Raw genomic sequence first — 23,412 nt, forward strand, 5'->3', positions numbered from 1 at the left:
AGTGAGTGCAACCATGCAATACTTCGTCATATTATTAAATTAAGTATTATATGTGTTATTGTACCAGTTATTCACTGAAATGTAGTGATAGGTTATAATCTTGTTAATGTCTTAACTATCACTATATTTCTGTGGAGCTCTGGAATTCATATATTTCTTTCATCTTGGTTTACAGCTTGACATTATAAGAAGCCCTATTTTATACACACACACACACACACACACACACACACACACACACACACACACACACAATTAATGAGCAGGTACACAAATTGGGTGCGACATACGAGGGGTTAAGTCCGTGGCCTAAGGTGGAAGGAGTCAATTTTAGAAAACCTAGCAATTTTCAATGATCAGAAACAGAAATACCACAAACGTTATTACCTTCAAACTCTCTTCACAATCACTCAAAGAGTTGAACTGCACGTGCAGGTTCCGAGAGCTGTATAACTTTCGGCCTTCTAACTTAGGACACGAATTTATCAATCACACCTGGTATGGCTCCGGCACCTAAAGAAATGGCACTGCACCACTGCTCCAGGCGTCCGGCAGAGCTCAGGCCCGGTCCTTTCTCAATGCAACCGGCCTCGATTTTCACAATCTCGGGATCAGCCCATAATTATCGCCGCCCGAATGGGAGAACCGCCAACAACAGATGCAGAGGTCTGCACCTCGCCGCCGGTGGCCGGAGGTCCATGCAGCGCAAACGGGTTGGCGGGTGGAGGGGGGGGGGGGATACTCGGATAGAATATAGGGACTGATCCTGGACCCTGAGGGTGGCCTCATCTTGGCACAAGAGGAGGCGATGTTTCACACGTCGGAACGGGAATGGGAATAGGAATTAAAATGTTTGGACACCGGGAAGTCCCGCTCGGAGCGGATAGTTCAAAGGCTAATTTATTAGCAAAGCAGGTATCCATAAACAACTCTGAATTTTTTACTTCTCCAGAGAGCCACGAAACAAATGTCGTTCACAGAGAAAAATTAAATTTCCACACCAACCCCAGCATAAGAACTAACGGCATCCCGATCATCAACCCCCAAAACCCACCCCTCCCATACAAAAGGGAACAATAACATCAACACCCCCGAAAAATAAACATTCCTACCCGGGACAATTGCGGAGGAGCCGGTGTCACCAGTGTGGAGGCGGCCGCATCGGGAGCAGCGGACACAACAGGCGACCCCGGAAGATTCACAGGTGAAGTGTCGCCTCACCTGGAAGGATGTTTGGACAACGGAGAGAGTTTGACCGTCCGGCCCTTTCACTGTGACACCCCGAACTCCACATCAAATCCGTCCAAACGAATCTGGGTGATCTTTAATGACCAATAAATATAATTCCTCTCAGCGATCAGCTGTCTGAATGATTCCCTGACTCTGAGAGGAAGGGGTATCTATGGTCCACACTGTCAGGGTGTTGAGTTTACCAGGAGTCAAAGACTGCAGGGACGGGAGGTTTTCTGTTGACTAATACATTGTGTGTGGACCCCGCTGGCAACGCACTCCCACATGTGACGTCACACAGCTCCTCCCCCACGCGCCTGACGTCAGGCATGGGCTCCCCCACCGGGTTCTGCCCTGATGTGCGTGGTGTCTTACGTCACGGACGCGCTGCTGTGCTCGAGCTTTATCGGTTTAACAGCTGGGCTAATAATCATGTGACTAGCCCCGCCCCCACCGCTGTCAACAGAGGATTCAGGGGCTACGTTATTCCCATTGTTGCGAAGTTATGTCAATCACGGGTTACAACCAGTAGCGGAGGCGGACAAGCCGAGTGGGCGTTACCCCGCTGAGTCCGTCACCCTCTCGAGCGCCGACAGCCTCCTCAGAGCGAAGAAAACCTCAAAGTAAATGTCCGCTTTCTGATTTATTTCCCTTTCCCTCCGAGGGAAGTTGGGGCGTTTGTGAAGCGTATCCTGCGGCCGGAGTCTGATATATCGCTGAGAGGTAGGAGGAGACCGCTCGGCCCGTCGGTTCGATGCCGGTTCCCCGGGGAGGGATTTTATTGACAGGATGAAGATGGTGAGAGAGGGGGCGGACAGGATGTTTGTCCCGGTGGGGACAGGAGGGGCTCATCTGTGGAAATGTCTGAACCCACGGTGGTGCCGAGCAGAGGGATTCACCACATTGGGGGCAAACACCGGCAGACTGTTGCCCTGCAAGCGGGACCAATGGTCCGGGCAGAGTGACAATTATTTGTGCTTTGTTGAGATTGTACCTGGAATTTGGTGTAAAATCCCGCTCCCCATACTGACACGGGTTATACAGACCAAAGAACAAACTGCCGGAGGAACTCAGTGGGTCGGGCAGCATCTGTGGAGGAAAATCGACCGTCAACATTTCGGGCCGAGACTCTCCCTCTGGACCGAGAGTGGACGGGAAATAGTCAGATAAAAGAGGTGAGGGGTGGGGATGGGGCAAGAGATGGGGAGAGAGAGGTGGATACAGGTCAGGGGGAGGTGGGAAGGTGGAAATAGTAACAGGGGTGGGAGGTGAGTGGTTGGGACAACACGGGGCTGCAGAAGATGGAAATTAATTCCACAGAGGATTATCAAAGAGGATAGAGAGCATTTGTTATAGAGAGTGCAATGAAGATTCACCAGACTGATCCCTGGGGTGGTGGGGTTATCATATGAAGAAAGATCAAATGTGATAACCCTTTCATTTAGAGAATCGAGGACTGAGAGGTGAACATTGAAATGCACAACATCATGACCGGTTGAACCAGGGATCTCAGTCTCTGAAACAGGGATGGACTGTCCGGGACTGAGATGAGAGGAAATGTCCCCATTCCGAGGGTGGTAAATGTCTGTAAAACCCCTCCACAGAGGGCGGTGAAAACTCAGTGATCGTCCCCACGTAAAACAGAGGGCGGCAAATGTGTGGAGACCGAAGGGATGGAGGAAACGAGGACTGGGCAGAAACATGTGGCTGAGATGGGAGAGCAGACGCAATCTTGCTGATGGTTAGAGGGGCTGAATGGCCTGCTGTTTCTCACTTGATATTTCAGTGTTCCTGTCCAGCAAGGCTCCGGAGGAATGCGAATACAAATTAGTGTTTATAAACACAGAACTGATTTAAATGAAACGTGAAAATTTCCTGTTTGGGTCTGAATTATGTTTTGGACCTGGATGGGAATGAGCCGCTGACTCTGTGACCTGGAGATGGAGGGAAAGGGATCGGGGAAGATATGGTGTTAAATAATAATCATGTCTCTGGGGTAAATATGGAATAATGTGGGGAATGCAGTGGATGAGTCGGGCAGCGTGTGAGGGGCGAGGAGCAGAGTCACCAGATCAGAAGGGAGACCCTCCACCCTTCACCTGATCCCGTTTCCTGTTCACGTTTCTCTGCAGATCTGCAGCATCTGCGGGTCACTGCTCTACGTGTATGTGTAGCTTCATCTTTCCCCGTTCAGACAAGTCAGTGAGATCCGGATCTGTCACGTCCTCTGTTGTGCGTGGACAATGTTTTTTTCTCTGCAATACTTTCTGCATGTTTCTTGTTTAAAATCACAATTGTTAAAATCTATTGTTATGAATTAGGTTCTACTGCTGCCGCAGGGACAATGAATTTCATGTCATATGCCGGTGCTATTAAACCTGATTCTGATATTGATATGGGAGACCCACCACCGGCCACCTGTTCCCAGTTACCGCAGATCGTAATGTGAGATTGAAGCATTTTCCATACAGTTGCTTTCCACAGAAATTACAACAGTTCAGTTTCCTTCTGAGGTTCCTGAGCAGAAGCTCAGTCTGTCTAATATTTCCACACAATTAAAATGGGGAATTTGTTTATTATCATCATGTACTGATTGATTGGCCTAATCTCAAAACCGCTAACAATCAATCAAATGCCTTCTGACAAGGCTCAATCCAAACAAACTTTTCACCCATCTTCAGGAGGTTGGTCAGAGGAAGAGCGAGAGCAGCAAAGTTCTTACAGAACTTACGATAATATCCATCCATTCCCAGAAACCTTCTAAGAGCCTTCTTAGCAGTCAGAATAGGAACTTGAGAAATTGTCTGGACTTTTGCCCGAACAGGAGCCAACCTGCTTTGACCTACAACATAGCCAAGACAGGTCACACTGGCATGGCCAAATTCACTCTTAGCCAAGTTAACTGTAAGGTTGTCCTAGGAAAGCCTGTCAAACAGCTTTTCTACTGCAGAGATATGCTCTTCCCAAGTGCCACTCCCTGTAACTAAGTCATCAATATAGGTATCTGTGTGTTCTCACCCTCGAATTACAAAATCAATCATTCTCTGGGATGCTCCTGGAGCATTTTTCCGTCCAAAAGGCAAAACATTGTACTCATACAACCTAGATGGTGTCACAAATGCAGAAATTTCTCTACCTCTGTCCGTCAATGGAACACACCAATACCCTTTCAACAGATCAATCTTTGTAAGAAATTTGCTTTTCCAGCCTTATCGATGTAATCCCTGGGGATAGGATAGGCATCTGTTTTTGTAACTGCATTTACCTTTCTATAATCAGTGCAAAATCTAACAATACCATCAGGTTTGGGCATAATAATGCAGGGTGACTCCAATCTCATTTTGAAGGCCTAATAATACCATTCTCCAGCATATACTCAATTCCCTGGTCAGCCAATTTACACTTTTCTACGTTCATGCAATATGGGTGTTTAATCAGTTTGGCTTGACCAACATCTACATCATGTACTGCGACCGTTGTTTGCTTGGGAACATCGGGAAATAAATCTTTAAACTTCAGAATTAATTCCTTCAGCTGTTGTTGCTTTGGCTGGGGATGAGACAACCTGTTAGCAATGTTTTCTGGAACAACCGAGTTCACTAGCCTAACTGGAACCACGTTTGGTTTGTGAAAATTCTCAGACGAGTCAATTGTTTCATTCTCAGGGTTGCCAGTTTCATTTGTTTTGACAACAACACTCACAAATGGTACCTACTAGTCAAAAAAGGCTGTATCATGTTTATGTGTACCACCTGTGTTAGTTCAAGTCAGTTGGGTGTTTTAATAACATAATTCACATCATTAATTTGGGAGACTATCTCATACTGTCTATTGAATTTCACCTGAAGTGGATTCGTCAACATAAGGCAAGCTCCTTATCCCCCACCTGGTATTTTCTTTCGCAACCCTGCTTATCAAACCAACACTTCATTTTGTTTTGAGAAACCTTTAAGTTTTGACTCGCTAAACTAAAGGCTTGGTGTAGTTTATTTTTGAACTTCAAAATGTACATCTCCATCAATCCACCATTCCTTTTAACAAGCTCAAACGTCACTCTGCGACCAAATACAAGTTCAAACGGAGTAAAGCCCAGTGATTCCTGTACTGACTCTCTTTCTGTGGACAAAAGCAAATGTATTCCTTCATCCCACTCTTATAAATTTTCAACACAATATGTCTTAATCATTGTGAGGTCAAGTCCATTTTATCATTCATTTGGCTTATAACCACAGACAGGAAGCCGTCCTTCAGCCTGGTGTTACGCACTTTACGGCTTTTGTATCTCTTCCCCGATGGGGGAGTGGGTTTGCAGCCAGACTGTCCAGGTTATGAGGTTCTTTGTGTCCATGGCCTGCTTTTCCGAGGGAGTGGAAGTATAGGAAGAGTCCATGGAGTGGAGGCTTGTTTCTCTGATGTTCTCTGCTCTCCAAAGTTCTCTGCAGTTCCTTGCCGTCATGGGCAGAGCAGCAGCCATACGAAGGCGTGAAGTATCGACAAGAAGCTCAAAGACCTCGGCCTTCACCCTGCCTTGTGTAGCTGGATCCTGAACTTTCTGTCAGATCGCCAGCAGGTAGTAAGAGTGGGCTCCATCTCCTCTGTCTCTCTGACCCTCAGCACACATAACCTACAGGGTTGTCTGTTTGGCCTTCTCCTTTACTCTCTGCGCACCCATGACTTGTGTTGCCACCCACAGCTCTAATCTGCTAATTAAATTTTGCTGACAGCAGTACATTGATTGGCCTAATCTGAAATACTGATAACAATCAATCAAATGCCTTCTGACAAGGCTCGGTCCAAACAAACTTTTCACCCTTCTTCAGGAGATTGGTCAGAGGAAGAGCGATAGCAGCAAAGTTCTTACAGAACTTACGGTAATATCCATCCATTCCCAGAAACCTTCTAAGAGCCTTCTTAGCAGTCAGAATAGGAACTTGAGAAATTGCCTGGACTCTTGCCCGAACAGAAGCCAACTTGCTTTGACCTACAACATAGCCAAGACAGGTCACAGTGTCATGGCCAAATTCACTCTTAGCCAAGTTAACTGTAAGGTTGTCCTAGGAAAGCCTGTCAAACAGCTTTTCTACTGCAGAGATATGCTCTTCCCAAGTGCCACTCCCTGTAACTAAGTCATCAATATAGTTATCTGTGTGTTCTAACCCTCGAATTACAAAATCAATAATTCTCTGGGATGTTCCTGGAGCATTTTTCCGTCCAAAAGGCAAAACATTGTATTCATACATCCCAGAAGGTGTCACAAACGCAGAAATTTCTCTACCTCTGTCCGTCAATGGAACACACCAATTCCCTTTCAACAGATCGATCTTTGTAAGAAATCAGCTTTTCCAGCCTTATCGATGCAATCATCCACCCTAGGGATAGGACAGGCATCTGTTTTTGTTACTGCATTTACCTTTCTATAATCAGTGCAAAATCTAACACTACCATCAGTGAGGGGGGATTTGATCAAGGTATTTAAAATTTTGAGAGGGATAGATAGAGTTGACATGAATAGGCTGTTTCCATTGAGAGTAGGGGAGCTTCAAATGAGAGGACATGATTTGAGAGTTAGGGGGCAAATGTTTAAGGGGAACAGGAGGGGGTATTTCTTTACTCAGAGAGTGATAGTTGTGTGGAATGAGCTTCCTGTAGAAGTAGTAGAGACCAGTTCAGTTGTGTCATTTAAGGTAAAATTGGATAGGTATATGGACAGGAAAGGAGTGGAGGGTTATGGGCTGAGAGCGGGTAGGTGGGACTAGGTGAGATTAAGGGTTTGGCACGGACAAGGAGGGCCGAGATGGCCTGTTTCCATGCTGTGATTGTTATATGGTTATATCAGGTTTGGGCACAATAATGCAGGGTGACTCCAATCTCATTTTGATGGCCTAATAATACCATTCTCCAGCATATACTCAATTCCCTGGTCAGCCAATTTACACTTTTCTACGTTCATGCGATATGGGTGTTGTTTAATCAGTTTGGCTTCACCAACATCTACATCATGTACTGCGACCATGGTTTGCTTGGGAACATCGGGAAATAAATCTTTAAACTTCAGAATTAATTACTTCAGCTGTTGTTGTTGCTCTGGCTGCAGATGAGCCAACATGTTATCAATGTTTTCCAGAACAACCAAGTTCATTAGCCTAACTGGGACCACGTTTGGCTTGTGGAAAGTCTCAGACAAGTCAATTGTTTCATTCTCAGGGTTGCCAGATTCATATGATTTGAGAACAACACACACAGATGGTGCCTGCTTGTCAAAAAAGGCTTTATCATATTTATGTGTATCACCTGCGTTAGTTCAACTCAGTTGGGTGCTTTAATAACATAATTCACATAATTAATTTGGGAGACTATTTCATACTGTCTATTGAATTTCGCCTGAAGTGGATTCGTCAACATAAGACAAGCACTTTATCTCAAACCTGGTATTTTCCTTCGTGAGCCCTGTTATCAAACCAACACTTCATTTTGTTTTGAGAAATCTTTAAGTTTTGTCTCGCTAGACTACAGGCTTGGTGTAGTTTCTTTTTGAACTTCAAAACATAGTCTAACAAGTTAACATGTACATGCCCATCAATCCACCGTTCCTTTTAACAAGGTCAAAGGTCACTCTGCGACCAAATACAAGTTCATACGGAGTAAAGCCCAGTGATTCCTGTACTGACTCCCTTTCTGTGGAAAAAAGCAAATGTATTCCTTCATCCCAGTCTTTTCCATTTTCAACACAATATGTCTTAATCATTGTTTTGAGGGTAGAATTAAATCTTTCTAAAGCCCCTTGTATGGTACGCAGATGATGCAATTTGTTTTGCTCCGAGTTCAGAAACAACCTGCTGGAATAATCCAGATGTAAAATTACATCCTTGATCAGACTGGACTTCTTTAGGCATATCGAATAAAGTGAAAATCTTGGTAAGAGCCTTCACCACAGTTTTAGCTTTAACATTTCTGAGAGGCATTGCCTCTGGGAATCTGGATGCAGTACACATAATAGTTAGCAGATACTGATGGCCAGCTTTAGTCTGTAGCAATGGGCCAACACAATCCACTATAACTTTGGAAAAGGGTTCACCGAATGCAGGTATAGGCCACTGGGGTGACCTCATTAGGTTTACCCACAACTTGACAACTGCCTTTTGGAAACTCTTATTCAGGGTAAACATAACTTTATCAGTTAAAGCAAACTGATCTGCTAATCTAGCAGATTCCTGCATAGTGGCAGTATCATTTCCATCTAAATACATCTTTATGTCATCAGGAACGCACCCTCTGAACTCTTCAATTAAAACCAACTCTTTGAAGCTGTTAAAATTATCATTTACATGTTCAGATGTGCACCAGCGGTCAAGACACACAAATTTCTCAAAAGCAAATTCCGTATGTCTGGTTCACAGATTTCTTCAAATTTCTGAACTTCTGCCTGTCTGCTTCTGGGACCAACTCACAAGCTTTGAGCACAGCCTGCTTCAATAGGTCATAATGTGTCATGAATAGGTCATGACCATGTGGCTACAGTGTTGAACTCGTGATCTGAATGTCATGAGTTCGAACCTCAGCCGAGGAATCTTGTGTGTCCTTGAGCAAAGCACTGAACCATACACAGCTCCTGCACATTTATAGCCCAGTGGCGATGATTGGGGCAGCATAAATAAATAAATAATAAGCTGCTTCAGCAACTGTCAAAGCAGAATAGGCTTGCTAAGCCTTCCCCTTAATTACACTTTGTAAGAGAAAGTTCTGTCTGTTTTTCTGCCTCTCCAGCCTGAAACTGCCTCTGCCTTTCCGTGGCCTCCATCTTTAATTTTTCTCACTTGTACTGGATCTCAAGCTCACTAGGTTTACTTTCAGGAAACACCTCCAACTCCTCCACTTTAAACACACCCTCAGATACATAATGTTCAGCTATTATCTTCTGCATCTGTGCCCTCCTCATTGTCAATTTCACCTTAGCAAGTATTAACATTATAGCAATACTGAACAACTCAATCCTTCTGGTGTTCTCTAATGCCTGAGAGGTTCACACTTCCAGATATCTATCAACATCCATTGCTGCTGGTTTTTCACACACAAATAAATCAAAAGGGATTTCCCCAATGAAATTGATAATAAATCAATCCTTAAATTTCTTCATATCCCAGACGCAGGCCCCATTTTGTTACAAACCGTAATGCTTTAGAAACGAACCAGCAGCAACAGACTCCGCCTAGTGGCTACGCATTTTAATTCCACGTCCCATTCCCATTCTGATATGTCTATCCATGGCCTCCTTTACTGTCAAAATCAATCCAAACTCAGGTTGGAGGAACAACACCTTATATACCAGCTGGGTAGCCTCCAACCTGATGGGGTGAACATTGACTGCTCTAACTTCCGTTAATGCCCCTCTTCCCCTTCTTACCCCATCACTGACATATTTAATTGCCTGTTTTCCATGTCTCTCTGGTGCTTCCCCCCCCCCCCACCTTTCTTTCCTCTGAGGCCTCCTGTCCAATGATCCTTTCCCATCTCCAGCTCTGTATCACTTTCGCCAATCACCTTTCCAGCTCTTAGCTTCATCCCACCACATCCGGTCTTCTCCTATCATTTCGCATTTCACCCTCCCCCCACTACTTTCAAATCTCTTAGTATCTTTCCTTTCAGTTAGTCCTGACGAAGGGTCTCAGCCTGAAACGTCGAGAGTTCTCCTTATAGATACTGCCTGGCCTGCTGTGTTCCATGAGCATTTTGAGTGTGTTGTTTGAATTTCCAGCATCTGCAGATTTCCTCCTAAGTGTTATGTGTATAAATGTGTATAAATAAAATTCCCAAACTATTGAGCTCGGGGGAAACAAGACTTGGAGTCTTGAGATGGTAAAGTATGAAAGTTCAGTTCAACCACAGAATAGGTGATGAGATATTTGTAATCCAGGGTAAATGTTGAGAGAAGGCAATTATGTCATATTCCACAGGTTCCATGGTGGTAAAACGAGACCAACAGTTGCTGTAGATTTTATCTGTCATCCTTCCAAATCCACATACTAATTATCACCCAAAGTGACTTGCCATGAAGGGTATCGTCTTCAAAAGAATTACCACACCATAGCCAGACAAGGGTTAACACATTAGTGGTCTCCGCAGGATACCCCAAATCAGATCCACTCCTATGGATCAAATGAGGTGACCACCACACATTCGATGTACGGTGAATCGATAATTAACCCACCCTTGTGAGCGAAGAAAAGTTCCAAACAGTGACCCTTGGCCACTAGTTCCCTGGTTTTGATTCTTTCCATTTTTCCTCCTTTGTCTCCGTCTGACTCTGAGTGTCTGTGTCCTCGGTTAAAATTAAACAAGCTGCACACGATGTAAACAAGCTGCAAGTCAGAAACATTTGCCTTCTTAATCTCTCTCTCTCTCTTTCTCTCCACAGCAAACAAAACCTAGAGATTCATAACAATGGCCACTCCCCATTGTGAACTAACTGGTGTGCCAGTAGGTGGAATGACTGAGTGAATCCTTTCCCACATTCTCAGCAGGTGAACGGCCTCTCTCCAGTGTGAACTCATTGATGTTTCTGTAGGGTGAATAACTGAGTGAATCCCTTCCCAGACTGAGCAGGTGAACGGCTTCTCCCCAGTGTGAACTTGCTGATGTACCAGTAGGGTGGATGACAGAGTGAATCCTTTCCCACATTCTCAGCAGGTGAACTACCTCTCTCCACTGTAAACTTGCTGATGACTCTGCAGGGTGGAAGGGTCAGCGAATCTCCTTCCACATTCTGAGCAGGTGAATGGCCTCTCCCCAGTGTGAACTCACTGATGTTTTTGTAGGCTGCATAACTGAGAGAATCCCTTCCCACATTCTGAGCAGGTGAACGACTTCTCCCCAGTGTGAAGTCGCTGTTGTCTCTGTAGGCTGGATAAATTAGTGAATCCCTTCCCATAGACTGAGCAGGTGAACGGCTTCTCCCCAGAGTGAACTCGCTGATGTACCAGTAGGGTAGATGACAGAGTGAATCCTTTCCCACATTCTCAGAAGGTGAACTGCCTCTCTCCACTGTGAACGTGCTGATGACTCTGCAGGGTGGAAGAGTCAGCGAATCTCCTCCCACATTCTGAGCAGGTGAAAGGCCTCTCCCCAGTGTGAACTCACTGATGTTTCTGTAGGCTGGATGACTGAGAGAATCCCTTCCCACATTCTGAGCAGGTGAACGGCTTCTCCCCAGTGTGAACTCGCTGATGTCTCTGTAGGGTGGATGACACAGTGAATCCCTTCCCACAGACTGAGCAGGAGAGCGGCCTCTCCCCAGTGTGAAATCGCTGATGTACCAGTAGGGTAGATGACAGAGTGAACCCTTTCCCACAGACTGAGCTGGTGAATGGCCTCTCCCCAGTGTGAACTCGCTGATGTACCAGTAGGGTAGATGACAGAGTGAATCCTTTCCCACATTCTGAGCAGGTGAACAGCCTCTCCCCAGTGTGAACTCGCTGATGATTCTGCAGGCTGGATAACCGAGTGAATCCCTTCCCACATTCTGAGCAGGTAAACGGCTTCTCCCCAGTGTGAACTCGATGATGTCTCTGCAGGTGGGATAACTGAATGAATCCCTTCCCACAGACTGAGCAGTTAAATGGCCTCTCCCCAGTGTGAACTCGCTGATGTATCTGCAGGTTGGATGACTGAATGAATCCCTTTCCACAGACTGAGCAGGTGAACGGTTTCTCCCCAGTGTGAACTCGCTGATGTCTCTGTAGGTGGGATGACCGAGTGAATCTCTTCCCACAGACTGAGCAGGTGAACGGTTTCTCCCCAGTGTGAAATCGCTGATGTACCAGTAGGGTAGAGGACTGAGTGAATCCTTTCCCACAGACTGAGCAGGTGAATGGCTTCACCCCACTGTGAACTTGCTGGTGATTCTGTAGGTTAGCTAACTGAGTGAATCCTTTCCCACAGACTGAGCAGGTGAACGGCTTCTCCCCAGTGTGAAGTCGCTGATGTCTCTGTAGGCTGGATAAATTAGTGAATCCCTTCCCACATTCTGAGCAGGTGAATGGCTTCTCCCCAGAGTGAACTCACTGATGTACCAGTAGGTTAGATGACAGAGTGAATCCTTTCCCACATTCTCAGCAGGTGAACTGCTTCTCTCCACTGTGAACTTGCTGATGACTCTGCAGGGTGGAAGAGTCAGTGAATCTCCTCCCACATTCTGAGCAGGTGAATGGCCTCTCCCCAGTGTGAACTCACTGATGTTTCCGTAGGCTGGATAACTGAGAGAATCCCTTCCCACATTCTGAGCAGGTGAACGGCTTCTCCCCAGTGTGAACTCGCTGGTGTCTCTGTAGGGTGGATGACACAGTGAATCCCTTCCCACAGACTGAGCAGGTGAATGGCCTCTCCCCAGTGTGAACTCGCTGGTGACTCTGTAGGGTGGATGACTGAGTGAATCTCTTCCCACAGACTGAACAGGTGAATGGCCTCTCCCCGGTGTGAACTCGCTGATGACTCCGTAGGTGGGATGACTGAGTGAATCCCTTCCCACAGACTGAGCAGGTGAATGGCCTCTCCCCAGTGTGAACTCGCTGGTGACTCAGTAGGTTGGATGACTGAGTGAATCTCTTCCCACAGACTGAGCAGGTGAACGGCCTCTCCCCAGTGTGAAGTCGCTGATGTCTCTGTAGGCTGGATAAATTAGTGAATCCCTTCCCACAGACTGAGCAGGTGAACGGCCTCTCCCCAGTGTGAACTCGCTGATGTACCAGTAGGGTAGATGACAGAGTGAACCCTTTCCCACAGACTGAGCAGGTGAACGGCCTCTCCCCAGTGTGAACTCGCTGATGTACCAGTAGGGTAGATGACAGAGTGAACCCTTTCCCACAGACTGAGCAGGTGAACGGCCTCTCCCCAGTGTGAACTCGCTGATGTACCAGTAGGGTAGATGACAGAGTGAATCCTTTCCCACATTCTGAGCAGGTGAACAGCCTCTCCCCAGAGTGAACTCGCTGATGATTCTGCAGGGTGGAAGAGTCAGTGAATCTCCTCCCACAGACTGAGCAGGTGAACGGCCTCTCCCCAGTGTGAACTCGCTGATGTACCAGTAGGGTAGATGACAGAGTGAACCCTTTCCCACAGACTGAGCTGGTGAATGGCCTCTCCCCAGTGTGAACTCGCTGATGTACCAGTAGGGTAGATGACAGAGTGAATCCTTTCCCACATTCTGAGCAGGTGAACAGCCTCTCCCCAGTGTGAACTCGCTGATGATTCTGCAGGCTGGATAACCGAGTGAATCCCTTCCCACATTCTGAGCAGGTAAACGGCTTCTCCCCAGTGTGAACTCGATGATGTCTCTGCAGGTGGGATAACTGAATGAATCCCTTCCCACAGACTGAGCAGTTAAATGGCCTCTCCCCAGTGTGAACTCGCTGATGTATCTGCAGGTAGGATGACTGAATGAATCCCTTTCCACAGACTGAGCAGGTGAACGGTTTCTCCCCAGTGTGAAGTCGCTGATGTCTCTGTAGGTGGGATGACCGAGTGAATCTCTTCCCACAGACTGAGCAGGTGAACGGTTTCTCCCCAGTGTGAAGTCGCTGGTGTCTCTGTAGGCTGGATAAATTAGTGAATCCCTTCCCACATTCTGAGCAGGTGAATGGCTTCTCCCCAGAGTGAACTCACTGATGTACCAGTAGGTTAGATGACAGAGTGAATCCTTTCCCACATTCTCAGCAGGTGAACTGCTTCTCTCCACTGTGAACTTGCTGATGACTCTGCAGGGTGGAAGAGTCAGTGAATCTCCTCCCACATTCTGAGCAGGTGAATGGCCTCTCCCCAGTGTGAACTCACTGATGTTTCCGTAGGCTGGATAACTGAGAGAATCCCTTCCCACATTCTGAGCAGGTGAACGGCTTCTCCCCAGTGTGAACTCGCTGGTGTCTCTGTAGGGTGGATGACACAGTGAATCCCTTCCCACAGACTGAGCAGGTGAATGGCCTCTCCCCAGTGTGAACTCGCTGGTGACTCTGTAGGGTGGATGACTGAGTGAATCTCTTCCCACAGACTGAACAGGTGAATGGCCTCTCCCCGGTGTGAACTCGCTGATGACTCCGTAGGTGGGATGACTGAGTGAATCCCTTCCCACAGACTGAGCAGGTGAATGGCCTCTCCCCAGTGTGAACTCGCTGGTGACTCAGTAGGTTGGATGACTGAGTGAATCTCTTCCCACAGACTGAGCAGGTGAACGGCCTCTCCCCAGTGTGAAGTCGCTGATGTCTCTGTAGGCTGGATAAATTAGTGAATCCCTTCCCACAGACTGAGCAGGTGAACGGCCTCTCCCCAGTGTGAACTCGCTGATGTACCAGTAGGGTAGATGACAGAGTGAACCCTTTCCCACAGACTGAGCAGGTGAACAGCCTCTCCCCAGTGTGAACTCGCTGATGTACCAGTAGGGTAGATGACAGAGTGAACCCTTTCCCACAGACTGAGCAGGTGAACGGCCTCTCCCCAGTGTGAACTCGCTGATGTACCAGTAGGGTAGATGACAGAGTGAATCCTTTCCCACATTCTGAGCAGGTGAACAGCCTCTCCCCAGTGTGAACTCGCTGATGATTCTGCAGGGTGGAAGAGTCAGTGAATCTCCTCCCACAGACTGAGCAGGTGAACGGCTTCTCCCCAGTGTGAACTCGCTGATGTTTCTGTAGGCTGGATAACCGAGTGAATCCCTTCCCACATTCTGAGCAGGTGAACGGCTTCTCCCCAGTGTGAACTCGCTGATGTTTCTGTAGGCTGGATAACCGAGTGAATCCCTTCCCACATTCTGAGCAGGTGAACGGCTTCTCCCCAGTGTGAACTCGATGATGACTCTGCAGGTGGGATAACTGAATGAATCCCTTCCCACAGACTGAGCAGTTAAATGGCCTCTCCCCAGTGTGAACTCGCTGATGTATCTGTAGGTTGGATGACTGAATGAATCCCTTTCCACAGACTGAGCAGGTGAACGGCTTCTCCCCAGTGTGAACTCGCTGATGTATCTGTAGGTTGGATGACTGAATGAATCCCTTTCCACAGACTGAGCAGGTGAACAGCTTCTCCCCAGTGTGAACTCGCTGATGTACAAGTAGGGTAGAGGACTGAGTGAATCCTTTCCCACAGACTGAGCAGGTGAATGGCTTCACCCCACTGTGAACTTGCTGGTGATTCTGTAGGTTAGCTAACTGAGTGAATCCTTTCCCACAGACTGAGCAGGTGAACGGCTTCTCTCCAGTGTGAATTCGCTGATGTCTCTGTAGGTGGGATGACTGAGTGAATCCCTTCCCACAGACTGAGCAGGTGAATGGCCTCTCCCCAGTGTGAACTCGCTGGTGACTCTGTAGGTTAGCTAAATGAATGAATCCCTTCCCACAGACTGAGCAGGTGAACGGCTTCTCCCCAGTGTGAACTCGCTGGTGTACCAGTAGGGTAGATGTCTGTGTAAATCCTTTCCCACACTCTGAGCAGGTGAACGGCTTCTCCCCGGTGTGAACACGCTGGTGTGCCATTAGATCAGATGACTAAGTGAATCCTTTCCCAGAAACTCAGCAGTTGACCAGCCTCTGCCCAGTGTGAACTGACTGGTGTGTCCACGGGTGGGATGACCGACTGAACCCCTTCTCACACACAGAACAGGTGAATGGCCTTGCCGAGTGTGAACTTGCTGATGTACTTTCAATTGTGATAACCGAGTGAATCCATTCCCACTGTCTGAGCGGGTGAAAGGCCTTTCTCCTGTGTAAATTACAGGCGTGCAAGTTGGTCAAATGTCCGAGTGAATCCCTCCCCACAGTCTGAGCAGGAAGGGTGGTCAATTGGATCCCTTGCTCCACTTCTTAAATATCTAGACAGAGACAACAAAACTGTTGTGCCGTGTTCGAGCTTTCTGGAGATGAATTCCTTCTCATTTTTAACCTGTAAAAAGATTTAACAAAATCCATCAATGGGTTTAGTGCAACATTTCACATGAGATTACTTGAGTTGTCAAGGTTTGATCTGGTATCACACTGTTACGGTGAGGTTCAACGAAAGTTGGACGGAGAAATCATCTTCTGACTGGGCAGAGTGCTGATATCTGGAATGACCATCAATTCCCTGAAGCTCTTCCTGTCTCTATAAGAATGGGGCATTTCTGCCGTCTCCAATCTGTGACCTGGCTCAGTTTGACTCTCTCCATTGGTATTATTCCCTGTTCCCACTGAGCTGCATGGATGCCTGGCCCCACAGTAACTGAAACACTCTCACGCAAATAGTTTTTCTTGACTTGCAGCTGGGATCTTCTTTTATGTATTATTAACTTAAAGTGCCACAGTTTTAATGCCACATAAAAATTCCTGCTGAAATGACTGGTTGGTTCACACAGCTGTCAAAAGGGGTTAGAGTGAATTTTTGTATTATTTCAGGTTCTTGTCACAATCATAGAAAATTTCAACATAGAAACAGGCCCTTTGGGCCATCCAGTTTGTGCAGAACTATTTAAACAGCCCACTCCCATACCCCTACCATCCAGGTACCAATACAAACCTCTTAAATGTTGAAATCGAGCTCGCATGCACCATTTGTGCTGGCTGCTCATTCCACAGCCAGATGACTGTCTGTGTGAAGAAGTTTCTCCTCATGTTCCCCTTAACATTTCACCTTTCACCCTTAACACATGGACTCTGGTTGTTGTCCCACCCAATCTTCATGGAACAAGCCAGCTTGCATTATCACTATCTGCGCCTCTCTATCACAATCAAATCTCCCCTCGATCTTCTGCATTCCAAGGAATAAAGACCAGATTTGTTCAATATTTCTTTATAACCCAAGTCCTCCAGACATGGCAACATCCTTGTGAATTTTCTCTGAAATCTATGAACTTCTTTTACAACTTTCCTGTAGGTAGGTGACCAAAACTGTACACAACAGTCCAAATTAGGCCTCACCAATGTCTTCTTGAAGTCAACACAACATCCATCTATTGTTATCAGTAATTTGGTTCATGAAGGGCAATGGGCTGAAATCATTCTTTCCATCCCTATCTACCTGTGATACCACTTTCAGTGAATTAAGGTCTTGTATTCCCAGGTCCCTTTCTTCTACAACACTCCTCCGTGCCTGACCATTCACTCTGAAAGACCTCCCTTGGTAGGTCAGACCAAAGTGCAACAACTCACACTGGACTGCATTAAATTCCATTTTCCATTTCTAAAACCATTTTCCCACCTGGTCCAGATCGCACTGCAAGCCATGATAGTCTTCTTGCACTCCGCTGAACTCCCAGTCTTGTTGCCATCCACAAATTTGCTGATCCAGTTAACCACACTATCATCCAGATTACTGATATAGATGACAAACAACAACAGATCCAGCACTGATCCCTGTGGCAACCACTAGACACAGGCCTCCAGTCAGAGAGGCAACCATCTGCTACCACACTCTGGCTTCTCCCAAAGACAGTGTCTCATCCAATTTACTGTCTCATCGAGAATGCTGAGTGACTGAACCTTCTTGACCAACCTCCCATATGAGACATTGTCAAGTGCCTTGCTGAAGTCCATGTAGACAACATCCACTGCCTTGCCTTCATCCACTTCCCTGATAACTTCCTCGAGAGACTCTATAAGATTGGCGAGAGCCATGCTGTCTATCCTTTATCAGTCCACACCTATCCAAATACTTACAGTATATACCTGGTTCCTGCACACACATTCCAATAACTTTCCCAGTTCTGATGTCAACCCACCAACGTATAATTTCCTAGTTTATTTTTACAGCCTTTCTTGAACATCAGAACAACATTGTCTGTCCTCCAATCCTCCAGTACCTCACCTGTCACTAAGGATGATTTAAATATCTGTGCTAAGGCCCCGATAATTTCTGCACTTGTCTTCCGCAGGGTCCTAGTGAACAACTTGTCAGGCCCTGGGGATTGATCCACACTAATTTGCCTCAAACCCCTCGGCCTCTGTAATCTGTACAGGGTCCATGAAGTTGATGCGGCTTTGCCTCACTTCTATAGACTCTGTGTTCATCTCTTGAGTAAATACGGATGCAAAAAAACCCTCCCCAAGTCAATGTTATCCCTTCATATGGATTACCATTCTGATCTTCCAGAGAATTAATTTTTTCCCTTGCAATATTTTTGCTCTTAACATGTCTGCAGAATCCCTGAGGATTCTCCTTCACTTTGTCTGCAGGGGCAACCTCATGCCTTCTTTTATTTCTTTCATAAGTGTTCACTTGAATTTCCTGTATTTCATAAGTACCCCATTTGTTCCTATCTGCCTGTACCTGGTATGCACCTCCTTTTTATTGATCTGGGAGAGGAAAGCCAAAGGTGTGATAGATCTGCATGGTTGGAGGTGGGGGTAAGGAGGGTTAAACTAAAGTTGCAGGGGGAATGGGAGCCTGAATAACAGAACGGGTATTGGAGAGGTTGTGGAGACAGATGTTGTTCAGGCCTCAGACAAAGTCAGGAATGAAAAAGTTGAGCATGGTGCAGTGAATATGCTGAGCCCTGTATATTTCAATACAAGGAGCAGCGTAGGAAAGGTGGATGTGTTCAGGGCATGGATCAACACATGGAATCAACACTAGGATCTGGCAACTGTGGATTGGGACAGGCTGCTTTATGGCAAAGGTGTGCTTGGTAAATGGGAGTCCTTCAAAGCAAAATTTTGAAAGTAGTAAGCGGGTATGTCAGAATAAAAGGTAAAGATAGAAACTGTAGGGAAACTTGGATTGCAAGAGATATTGAGACCCTGGTAAAGCACAAAATGGAATTGCATAACAGGGATAGGCAGTCAGTTTCTTATGGAGTATAAGAAATGCAGGAGAACACATAAGAAATCAATCAGGATGGCTAAAAGATGGCATGAGGTTGCTGTCACAGAAAAGGTGAAGGATAATCCTCAGGGATTCTAGAGATAGATTAAGAGTAAAAGGATTTCAAGACACAAAGTTGGTCCTCTGGAAGACCGGAATGGCAATCCACATGTGGAACCAAAGCAGATGGGGGAAGACCTTAAATATTTTTCAAACTCTATTTACTCAGGAGATGGACAAAGGGTCTATGGGAGTGTGGAGAAGCGGCATTATCCATTTCAACCCTGGGGGAAAAAACACTTCTCTGGCCAGTCACACGCTCAATACCCCTCATCATTTTATACACCAAAAAATGTCTCTAAATATAAACAAGGAAATTATACATTGCACAATCTACTTTCCATGATTCAGTACATTTACACAGACAGGTGTGTAAAAAGGTCCCAACGAATACCAGGGACAAAAAGGCCCAATTCACCAGAACCACAAGCTGTTCCTGCTGCTACCATCCAGGAAACGGTATCACAGCAAAAGGACCAACAGGCCACGGGACATCATCTTCCACCAGGCCATCAGACTGATTAATTCATGCTGATACAATTGCATTTCGATGTTGTATTGACTGTCCTATGTACAAACTATCTATTATAAATTACTATAAATTAACCATTGCCCATTTAGATGATGTAAGGTAAATATTACTATTCCTCATGTTTATGAAATATGTATTTAATAAAGTAAATTCAATTCACCCTCTCCACTATCTGTTCTGTCATTCTTCAACTTATTTTAACCACATCACCCCCTCCCCTGCTCACTACCACTAGCGAGTCTTACCACTAGGATATTTGTCCCCTCTTGTTCTGTTCCTCTAACTAACGAATCCCCTATCAGTCTTTTGACTTTCCTCTGCCAGGTAATTACCCCCACAGCTTCTGAAGTGGTCCACCTGTTGTTGTGTGAAATAGCCACAAGAGTACTCTGCGAGGCCTATTTAACCTCATTCCCCTTCCTGACTCTCACCCAGTTTCCTGTGTCCTGCACCTTGGGAGTAACTCACCTCTCTTCATGTCATATCTATCACCCCCTCCAACTGCTGGATGATATGGAATTCACCCATTTCAAGCAGCTCATTGAAGTGCAGGGTTACAAGTTGCAGCTGGATGCACATCTTGTAGGGGAGGGCATCAGGGACACTGCAGGTCTCCCCTCCTTCCCTCCAATACCCCTCTAATTTGTAATATCCAGTGTGCAGATAAATCTTGGGACTGTGTATTTTTTACCCAGTGACAGCTAGCAAATCACTGTCAATAGGAACTTTGATCTCCTCTGGGTTTGATCGAGTTCATCTGCACTCTCACACAACCTATGTAGCAGGCCTGTAACAGGAAATGCAGGAGTTTCTCACCAAAGCTTTTGCACATTGTCCATATGTGGTTTGCTTGCTAAATTATGCTTTAAGAAGTCAGATTTCCAAATATCACTCCACTTCCTCCCACTTGCAAATTCTCCAGCAACTTTTGCATCACCAAAATGCAAACAGGCATCACTAGTTTCTGTGTTCTACATATATATTCCCCCTGAACCCGTCCCCAATGACTGACGGTGGTGAACTCAGTGATGGCAATGCCAATGAATATGAAGGGAAGGGCAGTAGTCTGTCTCCCTGGAGTCTGGCACATTTCTGATGTGAAAGCTACTTGTTGCCCAGGGCAAAGGTGCTTGATATCATTGCGAACCCAGAGAGAATGGGACAAAACATGTTCTCACCGGTAGAAAAGTCCAGAGCAAGAGGAGGTAAAGGAAGCACACACACAAAATACTGGAGGAGCTCAGCAGGCCAGGCAGCATCTATGGAAAAGAGTACGAATGGTGAGTTCCACCGGCATTTTGTGTGTATTGTTTGGATTTCCAGCATCTGCAGATTTTCTCTTGTTAGTAATTGGAGGTAGAACAAAGGCGATTTTCTCAACTTGTGATGTAAAAGATTTTGTTCCCTTTCTCCGAGTTCCTAATCCTTGCGTTTAGATAGCTGGAGCTCAGCTCTGTCTGAGAGATCCATCTGTTCCCATTCCCTCATCAGCCGGAAGCTCCCCGGGGCCCGTGTACGGGTCGTGGGGCTGAGAGAGAGGGAAGAGGGCAGGACTGTCTCGGGATTGCTGCCCACGGTGTCCGAAATTCAGAGGAATTATCCCGAAATCGGTATTTAAGATAAAAACACGGTTAATCGCTCTTACCTGCAACCGACATTTTCAAATCCTTCTGTGCACTGCGCGCATGCGTGAAACTCAGGGACGGCCTCAGCCTGACGCCTGCGCATTTAATCAGCGCTTCAGCGCCGGCGAAATTCTGAACGCATGGCCATATGGGTAATCACGGTGCCATTAAACATTTCTGCAAGCACCGGTTCAATGTCCATACCTCATTTTTTTTTTATCTTGGGTATAGAAAAAATCTGCAGCTGTTTTAACGCAGAAAGCGGCTCCCATAAGCAATATACTCAATATCAACGTGTATCTAATGCCAAAGTAAAATGCAGATATAAAACATAGGAGATTCTGCAGTTGCTGGAAATACTGAGAAAACATTTTCTATGTATTCCTCTCCAAAATTTCTGCCTTATCTGTTGATTTCCACCTGTGTTTTGCAGAAATTAACCACCTTTTTTTCGATCAACCAGTTTCCAAATGCTTCTAATCTTTCACTTTTAACCACATCGTGCTCGTCTTATTCGTCCTCCTCCTCTGGACCCCATCTCTCTCTGGAGCCCCTGACTCAGGCTGGCAAATCTTCGGTTTCTGACTCTGCACCATCGAAGATTCACTCGTTAGTCTGCTGTCAGACTTTAGAGGTGCATTGTGTTACGAGACCGCAGGTTCGCTTACTGTGAGTGTCGCTTTAAGTGGCTGAGTGAGGCGGGGCTGTGACGTCAGACACAAGCTGCGGCAGCCTGAGGGAGCGGGAGCGGGAGAGGGAGACAAGCTGTTGGAACTTCAGCGTGTGCCTGCTATAGGCTGCAACTCTTCCATGCCCAAAAGGTTGAGTTGATCTGATCATCGGCACGTAGTGCACATCGGATGTGTGACTGTCACTTCGTATCATCCATATGTGTGGATTTGCTGGAGTATCCTGTGGTATTACTTTTGTTGTCCCTTACCTGGAATCGGGGTGTTCTGTGGTAACCACTTGAAGACGATATTCCTGTCACTGTCACCTGGTGATATTTCTAAGTGGATTTCGGAGCTAATCGACGGATAAGATCTTTGGCGACTGTTATTTCGTTTACCCAGAGTGGAATGTGTGTGGAATTCTTCGTAATTGCCTTCTCTCTACATTCCCTTTCTTAGTAACTACGCTATACAGCAATATAAATGCAGATATATCAAACAGGTTAGCAATAATTGTGTGTGTGTGTGTGTGTGTGTGTGTGTGTGTGTGTGTGTAAATAGGAAAGCCAAGCTTCTTCACGCCTCTGGGTGAATGGATACCATCTTCCGGTGATGAGTGAAGTTCGGTTCAGTTCGTGGGATTGAGTCGAGTAGTGATGGAGAGAGAGAGAGGGAGAGTTTTGAGTCTTCAGGTAAGCTGACGCCGTCGTCCTCCGAAATCCTTTGGAAGTTACCGACTGTGACACTACAAACGGGACCGTTCTTCTGTGGTGGAGTTATTAACCCAGGCGAGGGATGGACACACGAATAACTCCCCACCGGTCACAGCCTTTTCACACTGCGAGAGCCACTGATCGATGCTCCGGATCGATCGCCCAAAGCCCAACTTTTTCTGTGGACACAACAAAGCTCATTCAGTGTCCAAAACCATGTGTCTGGAGGTCTGTCAGCGGACCTCCTACTTATCTCACCGCGCTGAGCCCCAGCTGTCCATCAAACAGTTCCTCCCTTCTCTCTCTGTAAGAACACAGAAGCTGACAATGTCCTTGTAAAAGTGTCAACAAGCTTACAGAGAAACCATTACACCATCTCCGAGCAGTCTTTCTCTCTCTCTCTCTCTCCCCTCCCCCCTCTCCCTCTCCCTCTCTCCAACAAGGTGTTCGGTGTTGAACAACATCTCCCTCTCTCTTTTCAAAAACACAGTTCGTAGGGGTAATTCAGGACCCCGTCACAATACTAATAAAGATAGTGATTTTAACATCGAAACCAGACTCCGTTAGTGACCTATTGCTGCTGGTACGTAACAATTGTGCTGTCTGAGGCACAGTCCTTTAAAATTGGTGAAAATTACCTAAAACATTGAAAAGAGCGGAGAAGAAGGTTTAACCATCTTCGTCCGGAGCCCTGAACAACGTCACAACCACAGTGAGCTCATCGTCTTGTTCAGCCCGGAGACAATCATGCAGTGAATTCATGCAGGTGT

The 23,412-nt window shown here is 46.3% G+C and overlaps 1 protein-coding gene and 1 pseudogene across 1 annotated transcript in view; one reads left to right on the forward strand and one right to left on the reverse strand.

Annotated features, from left to right (window-relative positions):
• Window positions 1-23,412, forward strand: part of LOC132386463 (NACHT, LRR and PYD domains-containing protein 12-like) — a 235,372-nt gene that overhangs the window by 76,808 nt on the left and 135,152 nt on the right. The window lies entirely within an intron of this gene.
• LOC132386458 (zinc finger protein 721-like) lies at window positions 2,567-21,333 on the reverse strand (annotated as a pseudogene).

Source organism: Hypanus sabinus, unplaced genomic scaffold, assembly GCF_030144855.1.
Source record: "Hypanus sabinus isolate sHypSab1 unplaced genomic scaffold, sHypSab1.hap1 scaffold_117, whole genome shotgun sequence".
NCBI lineage: Eukaryota > Metazoa > Chordata > Chondrichthyes > Myliobatiformes > Dasyatidae > Hypanus > Hypanus sabinus.